General features: G+C 42.5%; 1 protein-coding gene across 9 annotated transcripts in view; it reads right to left on the bottom strand.

Annotated features, from left to right (window-relative positions):
* The window catches only part of L1CAM (L1 cell adhesion molecule), a 104,353-nt gene extending 84,216 nt beyond the window's left edge, over positions 1–20,137 (bottom strand). For 7 of the 9 annotated variants that reach the window (XM_039328687.1, XM_039328686.1, XM_039328685.1 and 4 more), the window contains exon 1: positions 20,008–20,137. The gene's annotated coding sequence lies outside the window, so the exon portion shown is untranslated. The remainder of the gene's footprint in view (positions 1–20,007) is intronic. The other 2 variants (XM_039328684.1, XM_039328681.1) reach the window with 1 other exon arrangement.
* Positions 20,138–27,016: the final 6,879 nt, after the last annotated feature.

Below are 27,016 nucleotides of genomic sequence, written 5' to 3' on the forward strand. Positions count from 1 at the left end.
ACAGCTCAGATTCTTTTAAATGAGGCTGTTTGGGCAAGAAATCCTCAGAGCCAATAAGCCCCAAGCTCATCATTCTGAAAAATTTATTATCTTTAGATATTCATGGGCATCCAACTGGATCTTCTACCTGTATCAGGTAACACACACACACATACACCAGTCATTTATTCAAATTATGCACAACCACTTTAGCACTATTCACCTTCTTATTCACCAATATTTTTGTTGAGCCAGCCCTTCTCCACACATTGTAACCCTCTCTTTAACCTTTTTCTTATTTCTTTTACTTTTCATATTTCCATCCTGGAAGCAGGGGAATCAACAAAAGACATGGCAAGCCTTGTCAAAAGCTCCTGTCATAGGAACTAAGAAAAAAAGATAATAAGAGGCAGATTGTGCCTAAAAGATGGGGGTGGGGGAGATTCTGTGACAGGCCCTGATCAAGTGCTTGATGATCTTTGAGGGAGCTAAAGTGTCACTGCATTTATGCTTTCTTCTAAACCTTTCTTTTTAAAAAATATATTAGAGGCAAAATCCTCACAGGATTAAAAAAAAAATCCTTTTAATTAAGACTATCAATAGAAATTGTCTAACTTTAAATGGATTAATCAAATATTTATATTTATGTTAAACAAATTTATGTGGCCATCCAGTTCACACATGGGGACTCCCAATGACTTGCAACATTAAAAATCCACAACATAAAACCCACAGTTGTCTTTTATTTACACTTTAGTTCAGGTGTTACTAAAATACTGTAAAACACACACACACAAAGCCAGACCAAACAAAGTCCCCAAACTGGACTCACTGCATGTGCTAAGATATGATTTTTATGCACAGCATCCTAGATGCCATCCTAGATTTCCAGTTATGATCTGGAGATAGCAGACTCTCAGCTAGCTGAAACAGGCAACATATAGACCGTTTTACTAAGGCTTGTTAAATGGCTTAATTTGTACAATTTAATAAAACAGAAGCTGTTGCTTCTTCCTAGAAGAAAAAGTAAACTCTGGTAAGTAGGTCCCTCTGCAACATGGTGAGAAATTTAAAAAATGAGAATAATTGATCCCCAACACCAGTGTTATTTCTCCTTCTAAATTAGCTGATTTACTACCAGTATTACCAGCCCTGATGCCCTCTAGAGGATATACCTAGCATCTGTTTAATATCCATCAAGTGAAGCTCTTCACATTTTTTAATTGACTGGGTGCTTTGCACTTTCATTGGGAGATTTAGTCACAGTTTCAGTGTTTTAAAACAATAAAAGGTCAGAGGGAATTAGAAACTGTTCAACTCAGTATTCAAATTTACTCATGGCAGAAGGTGGGATTTCAAATATTAGGTGTCAAGGCAAACACATTCCTCCTTTTGGCTCCTTCCATGTTAAAAATCACTTCCTTCACCAATCGTAGTAGCCTAGCTGCTACGCTCAGCACTTAAAATAAAATAGTCAAGATAACTACCTACAAACAATGATCTTAATGCAAATTGAGATTGTCTAAGTCTCGCTGCTTTTAATACATAGCAGTTACCACTCTAATCATTTGATCGCAATGAGTTTCTCACAAAGAGAGCAATTTTAAAAAAAAGAATTTGCCCCTCCACTGCCTCCTTTTTGTTGTTGTTCTGTGACCATGGGGGATGCAAACCTATTAGCGGTTTATTTTAATTAATTATCAGGGAATACATGGTGCAACCAATTGCCTCTAGGAAGTGGGAGAATTCCCTTACTCTCTTGGCAGGTGATAGGAGTGCAGAACCTGTAAGAAGCTTTCTTATTCTCTGATTTTAGGATTCTCTGATTCCACAATTCTGTGCAAGGAAAATTCACTGTATGCTTGGAGTTGCTTTCAATGTAGAGATTTTACTGTTTAGACTAAATGTAACCTTCCTAATACCACTGTGAAGTTCTGTTAGTTCTCTGGATCAGGTTGATGTGGTTTAATTGTTATCTATAATGATCAGATTAGAATCTTTTCTCTCAAGAGCTTAGGGTAATGTAGTTCAGATCTGCCCTCTTTTATTCTCACTATAAGCACAGGTTAAGTGGAGGGCCAGTTACACAGCCAAATCTATCCAGCGAGTTTTGCTATGATCTGTATTTGCAAAATCCACTTATAAATGGAGAATCATGGTTTATTCCATTAGTCACATTTTGTGGACTCACAAGGCATACTAAATAAAAACCTAGCCATATAGGCTGAGTTTTTGCAGCACACAAAACTAAGATTAGTTAGTTGATGCATTGGTGTTTTGCAAACACTGGTTCAGATGGTCCTTGATTAGCGAGCACAGTTGGGACCAACAACTTGTTATTAAGTGAAGTGATCACCAGTGATACTGCAATGATGCTTATGATCTTATTTCAGCTTTCCTTTGCTTTACCTGTGAAGGTCCTAAATGTGAGGATTGGTCATAAAGTTACTTTTTACTTTTACACCATCATAACTGAATGGTTGCTAAATGAGGCGGTTGCTAAACGAGGACTATCTATAATGATGATCTGAGCCCAAGGCTTCCCATTCCAACTATATACCATGATTTTCATAAGCATCTGCATTGATAATGTACTATACTTGTTTCATTTCAGAATACAATGTTTTGCATAAATCCATTTAAACGGGACATACAAAAGCTTATGGTGGTATAGCAAGCCATTTAATAGACAATCAATTCTACTGTGGTCACTCTGTGGTCAGAATTCTGCAGGTTGAAATCTCAACCCACTTGGAGGTCACCTGGTTGGAGAAGGTTGCTGATGTTATAGTTTCAAGTAAGCAGCAAATCGGTGTTATGGGCCCCAACTATGCAGTGGACTGCAGAATTGATGCTATTAGCAACTTATGAATCAATAACTTATTGCATTGCTGATGAGGGCCCGAAGCTAATAGAAAATGTCTTACATCCAGACCTTGTTTAGTGACTGCTTCATTTACTAATGAAAAGGCAACTATGACAAATCTTTGCATTTATGACTTTTGCAAGTCTGTAAAGCAAAGGAAAGCTGAAGATCATTAAGTACAGTCACAATTTCATTTAGCAATCAGCTCACTTAATGACCAAGTTGCTGGTCCCAACTAAATGAGGACTACCTGTATTTTAAGCCTTGGGCAACCTAATAAATTAATGGCAGAGGTGAAGAGTCAAATGCAAAACTTCCTCCTCTGGCTGCCTCTCTTACCCACTGCTAAATACTGCATTTGAATAAAGTGAAGCCTCATATGTGAAAACATTCAGAGGGCCTTTTCCCCATGGCTGAATTAAACTTTCCATTCTTCTTTGAGTCAGTCAAAAACCGTATCAACAGACCACTGGCTGTCCCCATTGCAGATCCTCATTCTACCTGTTATTGCTTACAATCATCTCCAAAGTAAAATGGGGGCCAAGCTTAAAAGATTTTATATATTTTGTGTGTACTCTTAGATGGTGTCATAATGAGGAGGAAAATACAATTTTAACCCTGGTTGAGTGAAGAACAATTTTAAGTCTATTTCACTCATGGTCTGGGATTAAGGTAACAATAATGTCATGAGCACTCAGCAGAAAAAAAGTTGTCTTCAGGACATATTTGTGCCATATTTAAGTGCAAGTAGAGAAAGGTTGTGGGAAAAAGGACTTGGTTCCTTTTCCATTGACTTTTCAAGACTGGGAAGAGATGTGAAGCCTAGTCTCATTTATATTCTAAATCCACCTGATCCATCAGGTGTCTGCAGCAGACTGGTTTATCTTAATCATATATTTACTCTTTTGAGATTGAATAAACACAGTTATTCTCATACTTACAGATACACAGAAGTACTTCAGTACTACTACTGTAAATGCACAAACATCTAAGCTGGTTATGAGCTGGATCTGCTTGATGGATGGAAATATTTAATTTCTATCCCACTGGTTTTTGCCTTTAATCTTGCCAATTGCCAGTTCAGGACCCCTTCAACTTTTCCCAAGAGAAGATGGGAGCTGACATCTGGACAAAGGAAATGAATTTCAGTACCCTACTCACAAGCCAAAAGAATTATTGTCTGGCATTGGAAAGATAAACATATTGCCCTAAATGTGCAATAGACTGCAGAATTGATGCTACCTGAAATTTATGAACCAATAGCTCATCAATATAGATTAATATGGATTGCAATGAATTATGATTTCCATTCATTGACCTTGTACTATTTTCATATATATATGTATGTGTGCCAGTGAACATATGTGCTGGATGTCTTTGTTCTTTTTTTCAGTTTTTTTTTTCTTTCTCTGAAATTCTTTTTTCTTTTTTTACTCAATAAAAATGATTTCTTAGATAAAAGAAGCAGATATAAAAAAAATTCCCAAGAGAATATAATTCTTAACATAACATTGCCTTCCTCAAAAGACCTTACCTAGGCATTAAAAATCTGAAGCTTTATTCTCAGAGTTATCCTTATAAAAGAAATTATTTGGATACCCATTTTACAGCTGAGCAGCTGAGGCTACTGGATAATAATGAGGCTCAAGATATACCATGTATCCATGCTTACATACTTATTTTCCTATGAGCAACAAAAGCCCACCTCCTCCCAGATCTTCCTTTTTGTGTGTGTATGATTGCAGGTGAAATTGTGACTGTATGAAAGCATATATGTATTGGGGAGAGGGTGTCTTTGTATTTTTAGTTGTGTGTGGGGGAGATGACAGGCTGAGCCTGAGGATGGTATCAAATGCATCATCAGTTTGGAGTCTCTAGGTTCCCACAAGAGACCTAAGCCCAGTCTCTCCCCCCCCATGAATTCTTCTAATCTAGAGCCAATTTGCCTTGACCATTTGTAGATCAGTTTCTTGTGTATAAGTAGCATGAAATAAACTCATAGTACTTTTGAACTCTATCCTGACTCCTGTTTTTTTGCGCCTGACAAGGTGGGATTGTTGTCTTTTTAAAGTTTAAATATTATTTTGTTAATGTGTTATGTATAAAATGCTTAGAAAACGAAATTGAAAAATGTATGCATGTGGGTGGATAGGTGGGCAGGCTTGAAGGCCTGTTAGTCTATCTTTGACTATGGTTACCCTGGACACCATATATTAGCATGGACCTAATAGCAGATCCTGTGAGAAAGTTAGCCTGGAACCGAAGATGGACGATTATGCCACATTACTTGCAAATCCACACCCAGTCCAGAATGATTCATCTGCATCCCTGGGACAATGTGTTCCCTGTTTACTTCAAGGTGCCTGTGGAATTTGACTTCAGTGGATCTAAGGGAGTGGGTCAAGGAAGGGCAAGACTGACTAGAAGTCCAAGCTTGTATCACATACAAAGTGATCGAAAGTCCCCGTTTTTGACAGAAATGAAGAAAACCCCAAAGATGAGCTTCCTACAAGCCAAGAGATCATGGAGGACAAGCCTACATTTATCAGGAATAAGGAACTAAGATGCTAGAGGCATTTTCACATGAGAGCTTGTTTACCTTTTCTTCCACCAAGTCACTATTTGGCTTCAATTGGTGGACTTTAGGATTCTTTTTAAAAACCCCAAACATGAAGTCTATCTTCCCCTGTTCTTCCTCAGAAATCTTCAGATTCCACAAGATTGTTTTCTGGCTGTCTGAACTGACTTTTTTTTTCTCCCTGCAAACCCACTTAGTTAATCAGGGCACTGGATTATCTCCACCCCATCTTCCTGGAACAGAACTGGGACGGAAAGCAAACAATTGATGCCAAAGCCGTTGTTCCCATTTTCACAAAGAGTCTCAGTTGGGATGCTGGGCCAAATATTCTGGGCAGCGCCTGTTTTTGAGAGTCTATTTTGGGAAGCGTGGGAGATTCCTAGGGCTAGCCCAGCGTGTTCTGGTACCTATGGCAAAAAACCTTCACAGAATCTCATTTCCCGCTACTTCATTTAAAATACATTCTACCACACTATTCTTCTCTACCAACCCCATTAAACTGAAGAGCAGCTGCACACAAGCTGAGTTGTTTTCCCTCTGCCATTCATTTCAATGCTACATGCCCAAGAGGAAGCCGGGCTCATTAAATGTGTTGGTTTATAGTTACCCACAGCCAGTGCTTACTGCCTGGAGGACCACTTCATCTTCCTTGGAAGGAAGCCCATCTTCCAGGGATTTCTTTATTGTTGTCAGAAACAGGTACTTCAGGTTACAACAGAGGAGGATGTAGGTAATATCTATAGCTCAGGGTTGCTCTGTGGGAGTGATGTTGGGCAATGAAATGTCTGCAAGCAAACAACCAAGCTCAGAGAGTAGCAAGAACTCCACATCTGGTTATTTAGTATGTGATACGTGCTTGGACTTCTCTGGTGAGATCACGCCCTTCCTTAGCTAGCACACTCTCTTAGGTCCACTGAAGTCACTCCTGATGCACAATGAAGCATGGGGAGGGGGAGCACCTTGTCCCAATGGTGCAGATGCATTCTGGATTGGAGGCAGATTTGCAAGCGGTGTGATATAATTGTGCATCCTCCGCTCAAGGCCAACTTCCTCACAGGACCTACTAGTATACCAGTCTATGGTCTCCAGGGTAACCATGGGCAAAAATAAGCTAACAGGCCTTCAAGACTCAACCCACCCACACACATACATGTATTCAAAGAGTCACAAATTCACATGGAGACATACACAAAGGAAAGGGAGGAGCTGGGAGGAGGCACAATCTTTATTGCTCACAGGAAAATAAAACCCAAGAGAATGGGCTTCTGCTCCAACCTGACCTCCAGTCAATCGCCCAACATGTACACACACAGACACACCCACACACATCCTATCCAGAATCAGAAAGAGAAGCACCTGAGGCCCCCAATTCCCAATTCTGCCCAGTGATTTTCCTCAACAGTGACAAAAAAAAAAAAGCCTTGATATCCCCAGCACACAAAGACCAGTCCTTCTGTTGTAGAACTAAAGGGTTAACCACTTCCAACTGTCTTTCCTCCATTGACTTCATTTGCAAAAGAAAACATGCAAATCCCAACAAGGAAGGGGAGAAAATATCAAGAGAAAAGAAGACCCTGATTATGGGGTGGGATGAAGGTGGGGATGGGAAGAAGCTGATCTCTGAATCTAAACAGGTGGCCCTTATAATTCTCACTTGGGGACTGATGTCACCCTTTCGATTTCTATGGCCAATCCTTCCATCTGGGGGCAGGGAGAACTGAACCACAAAGTTCAGCATCATCGTCCTCCTCCCTCTGAAAATCTCCTGTTGATATATGTACCCTGCCCCACCCCTTTGTATCCTAACCATTCTCTCCCTTCAGCAGCTTTCCCCAGTACTGTATATTTTGCTTTCCACACAGTTCTCATTATCTTCTGTCCTGCAGATGATGGGAATTGTAATTTTGGGGAGCCGCATTGAGGGAAGCTGCTCTGTACGATGACTAGTTTCAAGACTTAATTTAGTGGTAAGAAAAAGAATATGGCTGAAAATTCCTCTTCTTTAAAACCACCTGCAAAGAGCTATCCTCACCTTATTATCCTGTTACACCCCCCCCCCATAAAAGACATTTACGGGGTTGGACCTCAAACTGGAAGGTACCCCAAACACAAGCTTACTCCATCCTGAACATTGTGAATAGATACTTATTTTCACATAAAGGGCAATCTAAAGGCTAGACTGGAAAATGATTTTGCTGTGCCACTGGTTAGCATTGGTATAAAACTGGGAAATCGGGCTTCAAATTCTCACTCAACTGTAAGGCTTTTGCTAGATGTGATTTTAAGGCAGTTAACAATCCTCGTGTAACCTACTTTTCAAATTTATTGCGAGAATAAAACAGGAAGAAGTCTACTGATGCCATCTTGAATTACTAATCAGAATGGAGATGGGATAAAAATAAATAAATGCATCAATTCTGGACATTTTATTTTTCTGTACTACTCACGCATGCACTGATGATATTGTCTAGCCTGATAATGAAACAACAGCAGGAAAATAACCAACTTTAAAGAACATGAAGAACCAACATCTACGCTTTATTACTGGATGCTGAAATATCTATATTTTTAAATCAAGATAGAGAGAAAAACATTCTGAGGTTTCTTAGTTTATTTATTTAAAACACTTTTTGCCATTTGGAGCTAACCGTAAATCATTCTGGAATCTATTGGCTTTTGAGAAAAACTTAAATACATTATGATTTATTATTTTTATTTTTAATAAAATCAGCTTTTAGGAATGTGGCGAGCAGAACACCTTCCTGAAACAAAGAGAATCTTTCCATTTAATTTTATATATATATATATATATATATATATATATATATATATATATATATATATATATATATATATATATATATATATATATATATATATATATATATATATAGACCTTAAGAAGCGAGCTGTGTTCTCTTAAGTTAGGAAAAGCATACAGGATAGGGCTTCTAGAATTCTTTGAACCCTTTTTCCTAGCAGTGGTTCCAATGTATTTTGTACGTGTGTGTGTGTGTGTGTGTGTGTGTGTTTTGCACTTATGTCTCTGCTTTTCCTCCATGTTGCAGCTGTGTGTTCTGTTCTGCATCATGTTCCCAAGAGTGAGGGGAGAGAGAGAGAGAGAGATGGTAACATTCTGAACATTTTGCTGTCCAAGTCTCCTCCTATTGGCAAACTTGATTTTTTTTTTCTTAATCTTCTTTTTTTCTGCTCACAGCCCCAAGTTGGATCCAGCCCATTTTCAAACCCATTTTTTTTTTCTTTTGCTGGCTTCTCCCACCCCAACCAATATGATTCCATTCTAGTCACTTTGTGGAGAGTTATTCTTCTGGTCAACAGATGGGCGAGGTTACAAGCTCCTTCACATTCTACTGAGTTTGAAAGAGCAAAAACCTCAGGGTTACTTGGTGGTTGGCCAAAGTGACTGCTTCCAAGAAACAATGAATGTTTGGCTTTCTAATCCTTCAGTCTTCTCCACTGCCAAGCCAAATCACTCCAAGCTCTGAGAATGGATGTCCAGTGAGATCTAGTATAAGTACTCAAGGTTATTCAGAGTGAATGAATATCACCCCACACACGAACGCATTCAATGTCCTTTACACTCCCAGCCACCTTACTTAAAAAGGATGGATATTTTTAGACCTTAAGAAGCAAACGTGTTCTCTTAAGTTAGGAAAAGCATACAGGATAGGGCTTCTAGAATTCTTTGAACCCTTTTTCCTAGCAGTGGTTCCAATGTATTTTGTATGTGTGCGTGTGTTTTGCACTTATGTCTGTTTTTCCTCCATGTTGCAGCTGTGTGATCTGTTCTGCGTCATGTTCCCAAGAGTGAGGGGAGAGAGAGAGAGAGAGAGAGATGGTAACATTCTGAACATTTTGCTGTCCAAGTCTCCTCCTATTGGCAAACTAGAATTTTTTTTCTTAATCTTCTTTTTTTCTGCTCACAGCCCCAAGTTAGATCCAGCCAATTGTCAAACCCTTTTTTTTTCTTTTGCTGGCTTCTCCCACCCCAACCAATATGATTCCATTCTAGTCACTTTGTGGAGAGCTATTCTTCTGGTCAACAGATGGTTTTCTGTTGACCAGAAGAGCAAAAACCGGGTTACTTGGTGGTTGGCCAAAGTGACTGCTTCCGAGAAACAATGAATGTTTGGCTTTCTAATCCTTCAGTCTTCTCCACTGCCAAGCCAAATCACTCCAAGCTCTGAGAATGGAGATTGTTAAATCCTTCGTTCGCATGCGAATGATGAAGACACATGGTGACAATTAATAATGCTTTATTCTCCTACTCCAACTCCAAGCAAACAGCAAAAAGCATACAGGCCTTTTTATAGGGCTTGAACCCCGGACAGAGTGAACCAATAAGAGTTCTTCTTTCTTCGTGTCTTGCGCATGCGCACAAGGCTGGTGCGGCTCTGTCTGGTCCCGGGCAGCTTTTAGAATGCCCGGGACCATTTGCAACAATTCTGGGCCTGCTGAATTTCCTCATCAGGCCCAGGACACAACAGATGTCCAGTGAGATCTAGTATAAGTAGTCAAGGTTATTCAGAGTGAATGAATATCACCCCACACACGAGCGCATTCAATGTCCTTTACACTCCCAGCCGCCTTACTTAAAAAGGATGGATCCACCATCTGCTCCTTGTGTGCTTCAACGGGCATTTAACTGATTGTGGATAAGCTTAAGGTCCTGTTCAGAACTGGGAATTCAGAACTCCCTCCCACCATCTGAGACTGGTGGTGTAAGTGGGTTCTCTGATCTCAAAATACCGAAATATCACTGGTATTCCAAAACATGGCAGATTAAAACAGGGCAGTCTTATGAGATTCTTTTGCCTGGCATGGAGAGAGACCATGTGACGAAGCTGGATTTCAATCCCTCTTGAGAAAGACTGATCAATCCCACATTTTAGGAGAAGGCATCAGGAGAACATTTATTTATTTTCTTCTTTTAATCTTGATCTATTTCTGTTGTTGTGTTTATAATTTTAATGCCTTAAGAGTGTTTTTTTATGTTGGCTGGGCTATAAAACTGTACAATAAATAAACATATAAATGGAAATAAAGGCCTAGTAGTTCTACGAGATTATCATTAATTATTATTAATTAATGGCAGACCATTTGGATGGATACGCAGTTTGGTGTAGTATTAAAAGGATCTGGTTAGAAACCAGGAGACCATGAGTTCTAGTCCCGACTTAGCACAAAGCCAGCTAGTTGATCTTGGACCAGTCACTTTCTTTCAGCACTAGCAAGGAAGCAATGGCAGACAACTTATGAAGAACCTTGTCAAGAAAACTGCAGGGACTTGTCCAGGCAGTCTCTGGTATGATTAAACAGAATAAGATAAAAAGGGTTTGTACATTATACACAGCATGGACATAATAATCATTAGCAAGTCTGAAGCTTATATGACCTCATTTACCAATTCTGGACTTTGCAGCTAAATGAAGAGTAACATATATGATACCGAACGTCTTGTCTTTTGTTTCAAAAGAAATATGAATTATATAAATTTTAACTATACTAGCACTATGATTTAGTCACATGCAAAATTTCATTTGAACTTTTATTTGTTTTTTTTCTTGTGTATACATCCTGCTTTCTATCCTGCTCTTGTTAGACTTGGAATGGGCTTCCTAGTTCTGGAAGAAAAACTCAGCGAAGGACATCTGAGTGGAGGAAAAAATCCAAACCAAAATCTTTAATCTACTGAGGCCCCTGAAGACTCAAAGTACCTTTTTTTATTAACTTGCTCTTTTGGTTTGCCTAGAGGCTGACAGAAAATTGCAGACAATAGCCCATGTATTACTGCAGAAATACAGAACTAGTATCTTTTGACAGGAAAATGGAAAGCGAGTAACCACAAAAATATGATTTTTGCAGATACAGGTAGTCCTCGATCTATCACCGGTCACTTAGACAGATCCTCCAGGGGTCACATGACTGCATTTCAGGCGCTGGCAATGGGCTTGTATTTACGGGTGATTGCTGTGTCCTACAGACACATGACCACAATTAATAACATTTTTGCCCAAAACCAACATTTATGTCCAAGTTTTGGCAAAAATGTCCCATAATGAACAATTGGGTTCACTTAGTGCAGGGGTAGGCAATCTTGTCTCTTTTATGACTCGTGGACTTCAACTCCCAGAATTCCTGAGTCAGCACAGCACAGCTGACTCAGGAATTCTGGGAGTTGAAGTCCACGAGTCATAAAAGAGACAAGGTTTCCTACCCCTGACTTAGTGAGAATAGCATTTGCTCAACAACCACAGCAAAAAAAAAAGGATCATAAAATTGGGCTGATCACATAATGACTCTCTTACAACCATCATGACTTATGACTGCAGTGAGCAGGGTTCATTACAGTTGTAAGTTGAGGACTACTTGTATATATTTTGCTAACAGTATATCATGCAGTAAGCATACTAATAGTCCTTGTTTAACAACCACTCGTTCAGCAACTGTTCAAACTTATGTCAGTGCTGAATGAGTAGTAGTTATGATCAGACCTAGTACTTATGGGTGGCACAACATCCCTTCAGTCACGTGATTATGATCCAAGCACTCAATCCCTGGCTGCAACATCCTACAGTCACATGATCACACTTTGTGACCTTCCACGCTGACTTCCCATAAGCAAAAGCAATGGGGGAAGCTGGCAAGAAGTCGGAAGTCACAGTCCCATGCGGTCTTTGCTTAATAACCAACAATGCTTGCTCAACGAAAGCAACCAAATCTGCTGGAATTGTCACCTGGTTTTTCAATTTACAATTGTGTCACTTAACAATGGAGTTTTTGTGTCCAATTACTGTGGGCAAATGAGGACTATCTGTAAATCCAGTTCTTGTTATCAAAACAGTATCATAACTGACACATCAACTGTATTTATTGTACAATTATATAAAGGCTGTTCACACCCTCCTTCAGTGGACAGAACCTTGTGATCTTCTCCAATGCAGTTCAATATAAACTTGGCTTAAATAGATCATATAGTGTCCACTTATCATTTTGGGTTTCAAGAAATGTCCCCTACACATCTTGCTTCCCAGAAGAAAATCTGATTATCCTGCCAACAGAATAAGAGAAAGAGAACCAGCTGTTTACTTTCCCCTTTCTCTCCCACTTGTCCCTCTGTACTGAACTGCTGATGGGTAGCCCTTCCAAATGGCTTCCCCACCCTGCTTCCCATATATCTTTGGCACATTCCACCCACTCTGTTTGAAATCCCACCAGTCTGCCTGATCTCAAATCAAGCTTGTTTTGTAGACAGGATGCCCTAAGGCTGGGTCAGACTGATGGCACAGCAGCGGAAACTTGGGGGCTACAAGCAGTCCAATGAACAGTGCACTGCAAGTACATAACAAGGCACCAATTGTTCTGGACCCGGATTCCAGAGTAGTGATGGCAGCACAAGCCACAGAATGACTGCAGAGCCTCCAAATAAGCTCCAAGATCCCACCCCACCCCTCTATTCTTCTTTTAGAGGCCCGGTTAAAACCCATACAGGTTTTTGACCACTTGATCATGTTCTAGGTGAATATTAACAATCCTAGATGGCTATGATAACTGATTGTGTACCATGTAAATTCACAGACATGTTTTTTTCTCTCTGTATGATCTGTTTCCCTGAATAGAGAATACAGTGCACATACATGTCAACCTTAGAATTAATATATTAGTTGAGTAAAGTTGTTATCCACAAATAAGGAGAATGTTTGCCAAATTTTCCAGGCCTGGGCTGGCGCAATTCAGAAGAGGGGACTTTCTAGCCTTCCAAATGTAAAGAAACTACAGCTCCCAGAAGCCTTAGCCTGCATGTTCAATTGAGAAGGATGCTGATAACTGATTCAACAGCTACTGGAACACTTCCCAACCCATAATAGTTAATACAGGCAATTGTTTGGGACTGCAAAACCACTTGGGAACCAAGCAGATTAGTCTATGAAACGAACCAGCTGCCCCAACCCACTTTCTAACTCAACAACCATCAAATAAAGGCTAGAGTGCTTCAAAGAGAGCCTTTTGTATGTAGTCATAACATTTTACACGAATTTCAGACACACTGGCTTCCATATGAAACCTTCTACCATTTCCCCCACTTTTTTCCTTGTCATGAGAAATCCATAGGGAACATGAAATAGGTGCATAATTCATATTAACTGTTCATGCTAAGAATTCTCTGCTTATAAACATATATAGGTTCTTGGGGTAGAGAATTACAGCTTTCTTTTCTTTATCCCATATAAGTAGATTTGCTCCTAAGAGGTGGGAAATGGGATTGTAGAAGAAAAATGTACAAGGGGCAAATAGTCCAAATAAACGGTATTATCAGTGGGGTCAAAAAACATGAAAAGAATCAAGGAGATGCCTCAGGGTTTCAGTGGCTGCCAATACCGATTAACAGATAGAAGTGTAGAAACAAATTTAAGATTTGCCTACAGCATAAGCTTTATTTCAAAGAGCCCTGGGTGTCTGGTCCTGACCACAGCACATAATCAACTTTTCCCCAGAAATAGAATTTCTGGACAAATCAGGAATATAACGAAGGGCAGAATGTGGAGAGTTACAGTCATCTGTAGTCAACTGAATGGGATAGATTGTGCTATTATTTGAGCAAAAATGTGACACTCTTGTCATCTCAAATCTGATGGGTCATTTACATTCTGGCTGGAGTTCTATTTTTGTATGTGACAAGTTCATGTAGAGGGAAAGATTTTGAAGTGGCATCCCAAAATCTTGATTCACATATAGAACACATATAGAACACATAGAACAAATCAGTTAATCCCAAAGGAAATCAACCCAGTCCGTTCTTTGGAAGGACAGCTACTGAAGCTGAAGCTCAAATACTTTGGCCACCAAATGAGAAGCGAGGAATCACTGGAAAAGACCCTGATGTTGGGAAAGACTGAAGGCAAAAGGAGAAGGAGAGGGCAGAGTTTGAGATGGTTAGATAATGCCATCGATGCAAGGAACATGAATTTGGGCAAACTCCAAGAGAGAGCAGAGGACAGTCGGGCCTGGCAGTCGATGGTCCATGGAGTCATGAAGAGTCAGGCATGACTTAGTGACTGAACAACAACAACAATACAAGGCAATCTCCCTAAATGTGATTTGTTGAAGTGGAAGAGAACTATGTAAGATTGTGACTGCTGTTGATTTTAATAGGACCTACTTGGGCTGAGCTCTGCAAATATGATCATGAGGATTACAGCCAATTTTACGATTGCCTCAATTGCCTCTTCCCCAACATATCTGTGTTGTTAGTCATTTCAGCTAATCAAAGGTTTAACCAACTCTTCCAACTTAAGAAAGTTTTCCTGCTTGATCACCTGCAAGACAATCGGCAACCAAGCAATGGATGATTTCCTAGAGTGGTAGATCTATTTCTACCATTTCAGCCTTCAGTTGGATTGAGCCTTTTTTGCTATCTGGATCTCATGGATGGATCTCATGGATCTCATGCCCCGCTAGGGCAAGCTGCAAGTATATATACACAGCTCAGTATTTGAGAAGGGCTCTTCCAATTTTATCCACATATGAAAAGAACCCAGCATCTAAGCAGTGGAGCATTGTGTTCAAGGTTGGTGGAAGTTAGAAGTTCTCACTTCTCTGATAGCTTCTCTGAGGGGAACAGTAAAAAGAAAAATTGCTCTTGGGATATCCCTTTTATCTATAATAAAGTTCAAGGGCACAGGCATGCAAGAGAGGAATTGGGGGCAACCATTTATCCCCCTTTTTCAAGTTCAATCTCATTTCTGCAGATGCTGAGGAAGGGATCATGGAGATTCAGGGCAGGACAACCAGCAGTTTGAGTATGGATTGAAGTGTGAGTCATGATGACTCTGGTTACACTTAATGGATGTGCAGGTGCAGCCCTGGTGGAGCTGTAGACCTGGGTGACATCCACTCAGCAGCCATTGAGAAGAAAACCCGAGGCTGCGAGTTAGCTGGAGATCCACGAATCCCAGTCTCTTCCTTTCCCTTCTGCCCACAACCAACCCCAAACCCAGAAGAAAAAGGACCCATAGTCTCCAGTCCTGTTGTTGCTCTGGGAAACACCAAAGCTGATGACAATGTGGCCATTGGATGAGGAAACGGATTTCCTGGAACAAAGAGCCCTTCATGGAAAACAAGAGAGACCAGGATCTAATGCAGAAGGAAGAGCCAAGAGCAGAGATAAGAAGATGAAGAGGGGGCTGCTGGAAGGAAAAAGGGGCCCAACTGGAGGGCAGAAAGCCCCCAAGTGAGGGCATCTCTGCAGCTGGATACATTGGCCCTTGGTATTTCCCTCTGTCCTATCACTAGCAATATTGACAAGCCGGATTGATGGGGAGCATGCCAGACCATAATTCTCTGTTGCCCAGCAACATATAGCTATCTGTTCCCCATCCCCAGCAGCAGCAGCAAGACAGATTCTCCTGTAAATCAATTGCCACCTGCTGCCCCGTCAGCGTCAGCCTCTCCCCCCCCCCCGCCGCCCCTTATGAGGGCCTTGGAGAAAAAGGGACAGACGGGGAACAACCAGCTTTGCTTCCGTTCTTCCAGGAAAGAGAACATTTTGATTATTAACTGTGGTTGCACAAGAGTGGGAGGACAGGTCATCCACAGGCCAGCATCTCCTCTCCACTGGAATAAAAGAGGCAAACCCCCCCCCCCAGAATGACCCATAAGTGATTTTTTTTATTACCCTGCTACTACAATTATGTCCCTGGATATTAGCATTCTTCGGTTATTGTTATTAGGCTGATGAAAGGGACAACTGAACAGCATCTCCCTAATAAGAGAACCAGAAAATGATCAAATGATGCAGCAGGCTGTCCCCATCACCAAAAAAAAGTCAAAGCGAAAAAGGATTTTCCCTTTTACTGAACATGAGAAAATCAGCATCACAAGTATGTTCCAGCTTTCCAGAACACATTTCCCAGTCATTTTAATTAACCCAGCTTTGGGGACCTGTTTCACACTATCTCTCAGGGCAAAAAATGCCCTACGTTTCCATTCATTTTTTTCTAAATACTCAAATGATTACTGCAGTGTCTATGTTTAGACCCTAAGAATCCGAACATGGAAGGTGTCAGCAGGTGCTATGTCTATCCACTCAAATATTTTCAGAATAAACAAGACTTTTGTGAAGAATCCAATATTTGGGACAAATTTCCTTTTCCCCACCCATCAATATTGAATCAGGGCTACAAGATCTATCCAGATGAAAAACGGGTGGGATGACAAAAAGCACCTACACATTACACCCCAATATAAACAAAAGAGAAATCAATCTCCACAAATCTGACCTGACCCTATTTTCCGAAGTATAAAACTGGAAGAGAGGGACTAATCCTAAACCCATCTGAATATTCTGGATTGTAGATCCCAATAATTCATGTCTTGCTGATAAGGGCACATGGCCACTAAAGCATTTTCCTCCAAACTGAAATTCAAGGAGAATCCTCAAGTTTGAAAAAAAAACCAGAAATTTCTAAATTTCAGTTAGAAGTTAGTGAAATTAAAATTGCACTTTTCCCCATCCACGTCCCTGGATTCACTTCAATCCACTTAAATAGATTGACTCCAGGATTAAAAATCACCATTTTTTTTAAATAGATGGACATAGTTCCTTCTTGAAATAAAAGCTTGCTTGGAATATTACAGCCACTGGAATCTAGTTTTTATCTCTCTCTTTTTTTAGTTGCATTGATTCCATGGCAAGAGAAAAACACTCTGTGCATGATAGAAGGTACCCTTTTAAAATGGTGGCATTACCATGATGAAACAGATCCTGAAGTTGAGCATTCAATCAAAGCTCCATGGCTTTGAATGTTTAAATAAAGGCAAGCAGAATTAGGTAGAAGCAGAATTTTGGAGGGATGTTTCCATCATTCTCAGCAAAGTCAGACATTCACACCTTTCAGAAGAGTCTTAGCTTGAAAACCCACATAGGGTATAACCTACAAGCAAAAAGATCATGACTGAAATACAAGTTAACATCCTGTTCAGACAACCCTCTCTATAGAATCTGAGATAATCTGAAAGCCACCATATCTATGCATTACTGATATCTTGTTCACAGGACCTGTCATTTCAGGAACAAAAGGCCAGGTTCATTCAGTCCCTGTTATCTAGTAAGTTAAGGATGGCCCATATTTGTGAAAGAAACACATTCTCCCTTGAGTGCTTTTGGCTACTGGCTTAATCTTTATGATGAAATTCCAGGCTTCAGCCAATTCAATGTGGATTAACTGGGCAAGCTCTTGCACAAAATAAGACCTGTTGCACACAGTACTATAGAACCCAATTCAGAAGACTACCTTGTATGAATACAGATCCTAGTACTTCTCCATCTTAAAAACACATCTTCAGAGGCACTATGCTTCTCAGACACCCTATGTACACAAGGGGTCCAAACAAAAATGAACATTTTAATGTCATAATGCAGTCAGAATACATATAGCTCCTCTCATTTTACTATATGCAAACTATCTCTTTTCCTGCTTCTGTTTTTCATGGAGAGAGAGAGAAATAGAAATATATTAGATTTCCCAATATCAATCAGCCATTCCTGACATGTTCAAAAGATACTTGAATACTTGATTTAGACACTAAAGATTATATACTAACTCCATAAAAAGCAGAAAATCTACAAGCCTGCCAGTCATTTACCGGCATTTTAGCCACACTAGTAGTACTGTATACATAGCTACATAGCAAATGCATGTAAACTCAAAAAATCTTATAGACCTTGGATTCTTGTCTATTCTCAGCTCCATTCATTCTCCATATAATACAGAACAATAATTCTGCATGCACAATATTTCAAATACCAGGGTGCCTCCCCATACTCTTCTATACAGAAACATACCATCCAGTGAATATTCCCTCACATCCACAAGCCTCATTTATTACACCCCAAAGGGCTGTTACTTGTATCAACAACAAACACGCATAGCACCACCTACAACCCGTACTCTCGTACGCATCCACCCTCATCTTAGGGATCTCCCCCTGAATTTGATCCTTCTGTCCCAAATCACTTGCTATTGTCCCCCCCGAGCAGTGCAGCTTCACGCTATACCCGCCCCCCCCAAGAGAGCAATGCTTCATCAAAATCGCTACCACTCCTCATACAAATGAACAGCAGGACATGTCCCACCTGTCCTTGGATGCATACAAACACACATAGACTGTACTGGAAATAAACAACAACCTGAAGCATCTTCTGAGCACAGATGGTTCCCAGCAAACAGCCCACAATGTTGTTCTGCCAAGGGCAAAGAACACCCCAAGATTCAACACCCCCCCCGACACCCTTCTATAATTCTAATACATAAATCAGGAGCAACTTGCCCCCCTCCCTCCATATCAGCTGCTTAAGAAAGGTGATCTCATCCCAGTGCTCCTGGACGGAAGAGCCTTCTGCTTTAGGCCGGGATCCAACTGCCACACCCTTCTGCTGTTCACTCCACAGCCATAACACAGCCCCATAAGCTGGCCACAATTCCCACAGTATCCTTTCCAGCACACAATGCTTCCGCCTCTCACACCCCAAGCTCTCCACAAACACATACACATACACACACACACACACACACACACACACACCCCTTGCTGACTATGCACCCGTTCTGTGGTGGTGCATTCACACACAGATTGCTCTCTTCTCCTCCCTTGATGGCACCCAGAGACCATTTCCTGACCAACCCACACAAATGCCCCATCCTGCAGACAGCCTTACTCCTTTTCTACTCCTAGTGTAAGCCTTCCCCTTCACACACATTCACACACTTGCACACACACACACACACACACACAGAGAGAGAGAGAGAGAGAGAGAGAGAGACAGACGTTAACCCTGATGCATCCTGATGAATATATAAGGTGAACATATACCTCTTCATTTTCTCCCTCTCATTTTTTTCATGGCCATAGATTTGGTTCACCCCCAACGCTGCTAACAACGTTCTCCTCGCCCCCCTCCCATTATCCATCTAAACGATGGTTGGAAAAACTTGCAGGATTTTGATCCCGATCTCTTCACTAATCCCCCGGTCCTCCACCCGGGAACCCCGCATTCCCATACAGGTTTCTGCAGATGGAACCCCCTACTCCGCTCGCCCGCCCGCCCGCCCGCCCAATGGTCGGGGGGGCCATTTCCCTCCCCCCCCCTTCCTCAGTTTCTTCTGTAATAAAATCGGACCACAGCCCTCACACCGAAGCCTTTAAGTTACTCCAGATTCAGGGGGATCTTCATCACCCCCGACATCCAGCCGCGCAACTTTTCTCAGCAGCGGAGGGGGGGGCGAAAACCCGCCTAACGGGGAGGAGGATGCTCTCCAGGGAATCCGCACCCACTTGGGAACCCCAGGATTCTCCCTTCTCTTCCAGATGTGGGGAAAGCATCCCTGGGGTGTTTTTTAATGGGTCCTGACAAAGACGGGCGGGGGGGGCGCAGACCCACCTCCCAGCCTAAAAAACACCCGGTTTTCCTTCTCCCCCACCCGACCGTCCATCGAACAGCCCCGAAGTTGATAAAAAGAGGGAAGCGGTTCGGCTCCCCTCTTCGGTCCTCCTAGCCCCCTACCTGAGCCGCGCCCGTCCTTCCGCTGACTCCGCTGCCGCTGCGGCCGCCTCGTTGACTCCTACTGCTTCGGCTGCAGCGTCTGATCGATGTGACATAATCGGCAGCAGCGGCGGCGGCGGCGGCGGCAGCGGCGGAGAGTCCCCTCCCTCCGTGCCCCGCCCTACCCAGCCCCCCTGATCCTCCCCCCCCGCCTTTCCTTCCCAGCTCCGGTTCGGCTCCAGAGCTGGAGGAGGAGTAAGATGGAAATTGGTTTATTGACCACACACACGCACACGCAGACACGCGCACACGCGTTGCTGTATTCTAAGAAGAATTTGGGGAATTGGGTGGGGTTGGGGTGGGGTTAACCTCCTGGTCTATTCTCAGCATCCTGGAGCTGGGGGGGGGGACGCCCGGGTCCCTCATTTTGGGCTGGGGAGGGGGGTCTCCGGTGCTTTAGAAAGAAGGGGTGGGGTAGGGGGTGCCTTGGCGAGGGAAAACGAGGCAGAGGGAGCGGAGTACATTAGATGGGAGCCCGAGCAAGTCCATAGCAGAACGGCAGAAGGAAAGAATCAATTAAGAGAAGGGAGCCAAGCTGCTGAAGCCGGATAATTTCCTGGATGTGGCGAGAATGCTTGAAGGTCATGCCCAGATCACCCAATTCCCCGCAAAGCTTCCAACCGAAAGCCTTCCGAGCCAGCCAGCTGGGTTTCTGGCGCGCATGGGCTGCGGCAACGGAGCCCAGCTCAGAAGCAACCGGACCCCTCCAGGCAAATTGCAAGGGTGATCAACAGCCTTTCTCCGCTAGCGGCTCTGCTGGCCAGCTAGGAATGATGGCCGTTGTAACTCTACAGATCTGAAGGGCAGCCCTGGCGCCTTGGCCAAAGGAGCTAAATCGGCGCCACTGAGCGCTGGCATTTATCCGGGGAAGGGGAAAGCCAGAGAAGCTGGGCGCTGTAACGGCAGAGGCTAGAGTGCCTGGCCAGAGCAAAGCACTGGCTCTGTTCTGGGCAGTGAAGCAGCTCTTGGGGGTTTGAGGTTTCCGATGGGCAAGCCAGAGACTCCCCAGGGAAAGGGACAGGAGGAGCCACAGAGACAGCAAAGCAAGGCTTTCTTGCATCGCAGCGCCTTTGGGGTGGGGAGGAGAAGGTGACTACCCTGTGGCCTGCAAGTGGTTTCAGAGCATCAACTCCTTGTCCCAAAAATGAACTGGGGAGTTTGAAAACCTGGATACGGGAGATGTAATGGGTCAAAGGACAAGGAGGAACAGAGGGCAAACCAAAGGGCTTCTCCAAGAAGCAGAACCTTTTGGAAGATGAGCAAAGGAGTGAAGCGTCAATCATAAGGTCAGAGGAAAAACCGGGCTGGATCGGAGCAAGGCCTGCCTTCCATAAAGAGAGGACCTCATAGGACAGTGGTGGCGAACCTATGGCACAGGTGCCAGAGGCGGCACTCAGAGCCCTCTCTGTGGGCACACTTGCCGTTGCCCCAGCCTTGCCTCCTGCCATGATCCCCTCCTCACCAACAGCCCCCCTGGAGGAGAGTCGCCCCCGAGCGTGGCCCATGTGGAGTTGCGCAGCCAAAGACATGGCAGCCAGGCAGCATAGACAAGACTCTGCCCTCACGCCCCATCATGCACAGTTGATGCTGTGGGGTGCAGGCAGAGGGCGTGGCTGCCATGGCGCTGCTGGGCTGCCTGGGCGATCTGCGGCAGGCCCTGGAGGCGATGAGTGGCCCTGCGGGTAGGCAGGGTGAGGGCGGGGCCAGTTTTTGGGCACTCGGTCTGTAAAAGGTTCGCCATCACTGTCATAGGACTTCCCTTTCATCGTGTTTTGAGAAGTCTGCTGTTTTCTTATTATTTATTTATCCCCATAATGCTTATACTGCCCAGTCTAAAGATTCTGGATGGCATACAAACCAGCAATATCGAAGATGCATCTACACTAAGTATCAACAATATTTCATAAGCAAAACAATATTGAAAACATAACTAACATTACTGAAAGTAATTTGACAAATAGCCCTTGAATGCCTTATCCCTGAGGCTGCCTAATCCCCTTGAAAAGGCATCTAAACCACCCATAGCAGTGGGGAATAATCTTTGGGTGACTACAGAAAGCATTCTGTAGCTTCTTCAGGGAAAGGAGCAATCTTGACAGGAGGTGAGACAATTATGCAAAGGAGGTGAGGCCAAGACAGACCCATTGGTGAGGCTAAGTTTTTTAAGGTACAATTCAGTTTGGTATTTTTCTTTTCCCAAAGGTGCAATCTTAGGTTTTACATCTCCTGCCTCAAATTGGCAGGAATCCACCCTGCCAACTCTCTGGCTATCTGATGAAATGTGGGTAGAACATTCATAGGGCTTCCAGAACCACAAACATGAGTTTGGGAGGCTGCCAACTACTCAGGCCTAATGTATAATTTAATTAGTCCTTTGTGTTCAAGTCGGTCTTGGGGGTAAAACCAGCCAGGGTTGCCCTGTTGCTGAAGAGAGTGAGGGGTGTAGGTGGGGAATGAGTGCAACACCTGTTGAACCTGCCTGATCTTGTCTATTGCCAGAGCGAGTTGTATACCAACTACTGTATGGCCTTTCCTGGACACAGAGAGTCTAGCTGCAATTATCTATGCATGGGTAACCTCATTTAAATTACTGTTAAGTCTTGAAATGGGGGCTACTACTGTGGTTGGTTTGGAAGCTGCAGCTGAACGGGTGGGTATATCCAGGTTGCTGAGGGAGGCACCTGGCCATGTATATTTTACAGTTTTGTTCAAGAAGCAATCCTGCTGTCAATGAGTGGTTCTAGCTGTGGACCTGCTACCTGTACAAAGGCTGCTGAATTGATGCTTATGAATGAGTTTTCTCTCTGTTGCTGCACATGCATTCAGGAGGTACTGTAATGCTATGCACATGTTTAGGTGCCTCACAAAAATGTACTCAGTCTGGCCTTCCCCAGCATGAATTTTGAAGAAGTTTGGCAAGGCTCCATTTCCCCACCTTTTGTTTTAATGCAAATTATTGTGATTGTTGTTCTATGTTGTTTTAACATAGAACTTTAATTTGTGTTTTAAGTTGGTTGCAAGTTTTAAGGCATGCCATCTTGAGATGCTTTGGCATCTGCAGCAACATATAAAAGTGTGGAAGGAAGGAAGCCCTGTTGTGAATGGAGTGGGACAACTCGCCACAGCCAACTCACTGCGGCCAACTCACCATGGGACAACTTGCCATGGGACAATTTAACAATTTGATTTAATTATTTAAAATAAAAAAACTATTTTAATTTTTGTCATTCACATTTCATTTTGTCCCTCCTTTTGCATCCTTTCTTTAATGGTTCTATTCCAGGGGTAGGCAACCTTGGCTCTGTTATGACTTGTGGACTTCAACGCCCAGAATTCCTGGGTCAGCCATACTGAGGGGAAAGGGAGAGTTTCCAAGCTGAGCCATGCTGGCTCAAGAATTCTGGGAGTTGAAGTCCACAAGTCAGAAAAGAGCCAAAGTTGTCTACCCTGTTCTATTCCATCATTTCTTTGATATTAGTGTAACTCTCGTCCTGCAAGTTGTCCCATGGCAAGTTGGCTGTGGCAAGTTGGCTGCAGTGTATTGTCACAGGCTTCTGTGTGAAGGCTGTTTTCTCTCATCTCTCACCATTCTTAATCTCCCATCATGTAGCTTCATTGGATGATCCTGACAAGAGGAGGAGCAAAGCTTTTTCTTATTTGCTTTTTCCATGCAGTGTGTTACAAGCAAATGACCCTTTTTCCTCACCTTTTTTCCAGTCTATACAATTCCACATACTGCATTTGTTCCTCAGGTCTAAGAGAAGAAGAGGCAGAGTCAAGAGAGGACTCAGCCTAGAATCATTATGTGTCCACAGAACAAGGTCCTCCTCCCCTTGAATATATTAACTTTTATCTAATGCCAATTTAATGGTGTTAGTTGACTAGATTCTTGTGTATAGGGTTGAGCAATAAATCTTCTTAACTGGAATTTAACGTATGGTCCTGATTCTTTATGCCTGACATTCATGGAACAAACATTTTGGTGGGCCCGATTTGCAACTTTCTTAGTCCTTCACTATCTTCACTATCTTTCAAATACCATGAATAGAACTGAACATGGTAGCTTAGCATGTTTTAAGCTTGGCTTCTTAAATAAATAATTTAAGTGCTAATAAGGTTTGGAATGTATTTCCTAGATTTCTAGCCTGTCTTTTCTCCAAGAGCTGCATGGGAATCTCCATTTTTTTATTATTCCAGTAACATCCCTGAAAAACAGGTTTAAAGTGACTGGTTCACAGTTACCCAGTGACTTTTCATAGCCAACAGTGGATTTGGATTTGAGTTTCCCCATTTCTAATTTAACATCTTAACCAATATACCATAGGCTCTCAGTTTAAGCTTAAGATGTATGTGTCCTGCTGTTTTGTAAACCATGATTCGTGGTTTAGTAGAATATTGGAATCTAGCCAATTTTTATCTATTCACTAAACCATAGAATCATAAATTATATGAACAAGACCAATAGATCATCTAGTCTAACTACTGTAGGAATCTCCAGTAGGTAGACATCAGCCTCAATTTAACGCCCCCAATATCAGGGATTCCACGACTTTTCTAGGCAGAATATTCTAGGGGTAACAAGCTGCCATAGCCAGGAGATTCCTTTTTATATTCTTCTTGATTCATCTATCTTTTAATTTCAACCAAAAGCTCTTATCCTGCTCTCAGTTTCAACAGGAAAAAAAGGTCTGCCGTCTGCCTTTTAAATGGTCATAGATAATCACTATGTTATGGTTCTGTTGTCCTCTATAAACCTTGTTCTTTTAATATTTCATCGCAGGGCTTAGTTTCCAGGCACCCTACTGTCCTGGTAGCTCTTTGGTTTCTCCATCTCCCTTTTAAAATGCAGTACCTAGAACTGCAGTATGATTGATTCAATTTGGAAGACAATGGAACTATTCCTTCCTGTGATTTGGACAAAATGCATTGGTCTTTTTAGTTACACAGTTGGAACTCCACAGCTACTCCTAAATTCTTCTCATATACACTGCCATCAAGACAGGTCTCCCCAATCCTGAACCTGTACATTTTTTTTTCTAGCCAGATGCAGGATCTTATATTTCTAACCTGTTTAATTGGGCTCATCCTCAAGCCTACTGAGGTCACTGTGAACCGTGATTTTGTCCTCTGAAGTCTTAGTTTGATGTCATCCACAATGCTGTACATCTCAGTGCTGGCATTCCCTTGCAATGATAGCTAAGAGGGACTTTGTCAGTCTGATTCCAATGTACCTTGCAAGCTCTTTTCCCTGCCTGTGACCTAACATTCAAACCAATTCTCAACTTAGATCTACTGCTCTATTAAAAGTCCCTTAAACCCACATCCAAAAATAGCCTGGCAGATAAGTTCAAAGCATGCAGGAAGAATGCAGAGTGAAGAGGGAGAGAGCTGTGAATGTGGCTATATAATCATCCTATTTGTATACACCTGGAAATGCTCCAACACTGGAAGTTTTTAAGAAGAGACTGGACAGCCATTTCTCCGAAATGGTGTAGGGTTCCTGCCTGAGCAGGGGGTTGGACTCGATGACCTCCAAGGTCCCTTCCAACATGACTATGCACACGTCTGGATGTATGACAGTACATATTTATGAATGTCATCATGGATACAGACACACACATGAGGTTCAACGTGGAAGGAGAAGTGCCAATAGCTGGGTTTTAATAGCAGAGATAATTACACGAGAGCCAGGGCAGCAGACCATTTAATTTAATAGCAGACAATTTAGTTACTTGAGAGCCAGTGTAGTATTGCATAGTGGTTAAGCTACTGGACTAAGGGCTAGAAAACCCAGATTTGAGTTCTCTCTTGGGCATGGAAGCCAGCTGAGAGACCTTGGACCAGTCACTTCCCCTCAGTCCTAATCAACATCAGGCTCTGGGACAAGTTGGCTGATAAATGAAAAGCCACGTCACTGTTAAAACTAGGTGACCAAAGTGCAGAAACCAGCAGACTCTGCAGCCATAGGAGACAAATACTGAAGAAGAACAATAATTCAATTACATGTTCAATTACGTTTCCTGGTGTTGCCAGCTTTGAGGTCAGATCTGGACTCCTTGGTCACTTCCTACTAGCATCACCCCTCACTTCTGGCAAACCAGTAAATAAGTAGAGACATTCAATTAGACTTTCAATTACAAGTAGATACTCCCACTACAATAACTACTGAATTTCACCCATTTCTCTGTTCCAGTACAAGGGGACTAATTTCCCAGCATTATACTGAAGCTAGTAGCAGCAGCAGTGTGCTATTTTGGCAGCTGTGCCTCTTTCCTGGCACTAAATACTGCAATGCAGTCCCTTGTTAGCTACCTTGCTTGACAACCACAGAAAGAATAGTGTTTTTGCAAGAGTACAGCTTTTCCGGAATTGTGCAATAGTGCAAGAGCACTGTATATCACTGTGCAAGACAGACATGATTTCTCTCACTGCTGTTCCTGGATATTACATGGGTAGTTGTCAGCATAGGAAAAAAAGAGCCACAAAGGACTAAGTATACGCCCTGGCGGACACTCTCTGAAGTCTGCTGGCACCACCAGGTTCTAGGGCAGGGCTTTTCAACCTTTTCACCCATTGTACCACTTTTAGGATATGGCAATATCCGAGTACCACCAGTCGTCTAACAAGATGTCAAAAACTTGATGACCAAAAAAAAAAAAAAAAGGAAAAAAGGAAAAAAAGTGATAAAGTACAGGTAGTCACTAAGTTTGCTTAGTGACTGTTCAAAGTTACAATGGCACTGAAAAAAGTGCCCAAGCCACAGCCGAGCAAGATACCTGCCTGCCCACCTGGCGGCGCTCTTCCCCCTGTCTGAGGTTTTCATTGTTGTGAGCATTTCTGTTGAGGATTGGCAGCGGGGGTGGGGTGGGGGTGTTTTGTTTTTATTCCCCCATCTGCTGGGTGGTTGCAGCAGGTTTTGGTCACTTCACATGACCCTGGGACACTATGACCGTCATAAATATGAATCAGT

This window comes from Crotalus tigris, unplaced genomic scaffold, assembly GCF_016545835.1.
Source record: "Crotalus tigris isolate CLP2741 ecotype Arizona unplaced genomic scaffold, ASM1654583v1 scf7180000024383.4638030, whole genome shotgun sequence".
In the NCBI taxonomy this organism is placed as follows: Eukaryota; Metazoa; Chordata; class Lepidosauria; order Squamata; family Viperidae; genus Crotalus; species Crotalus tigris.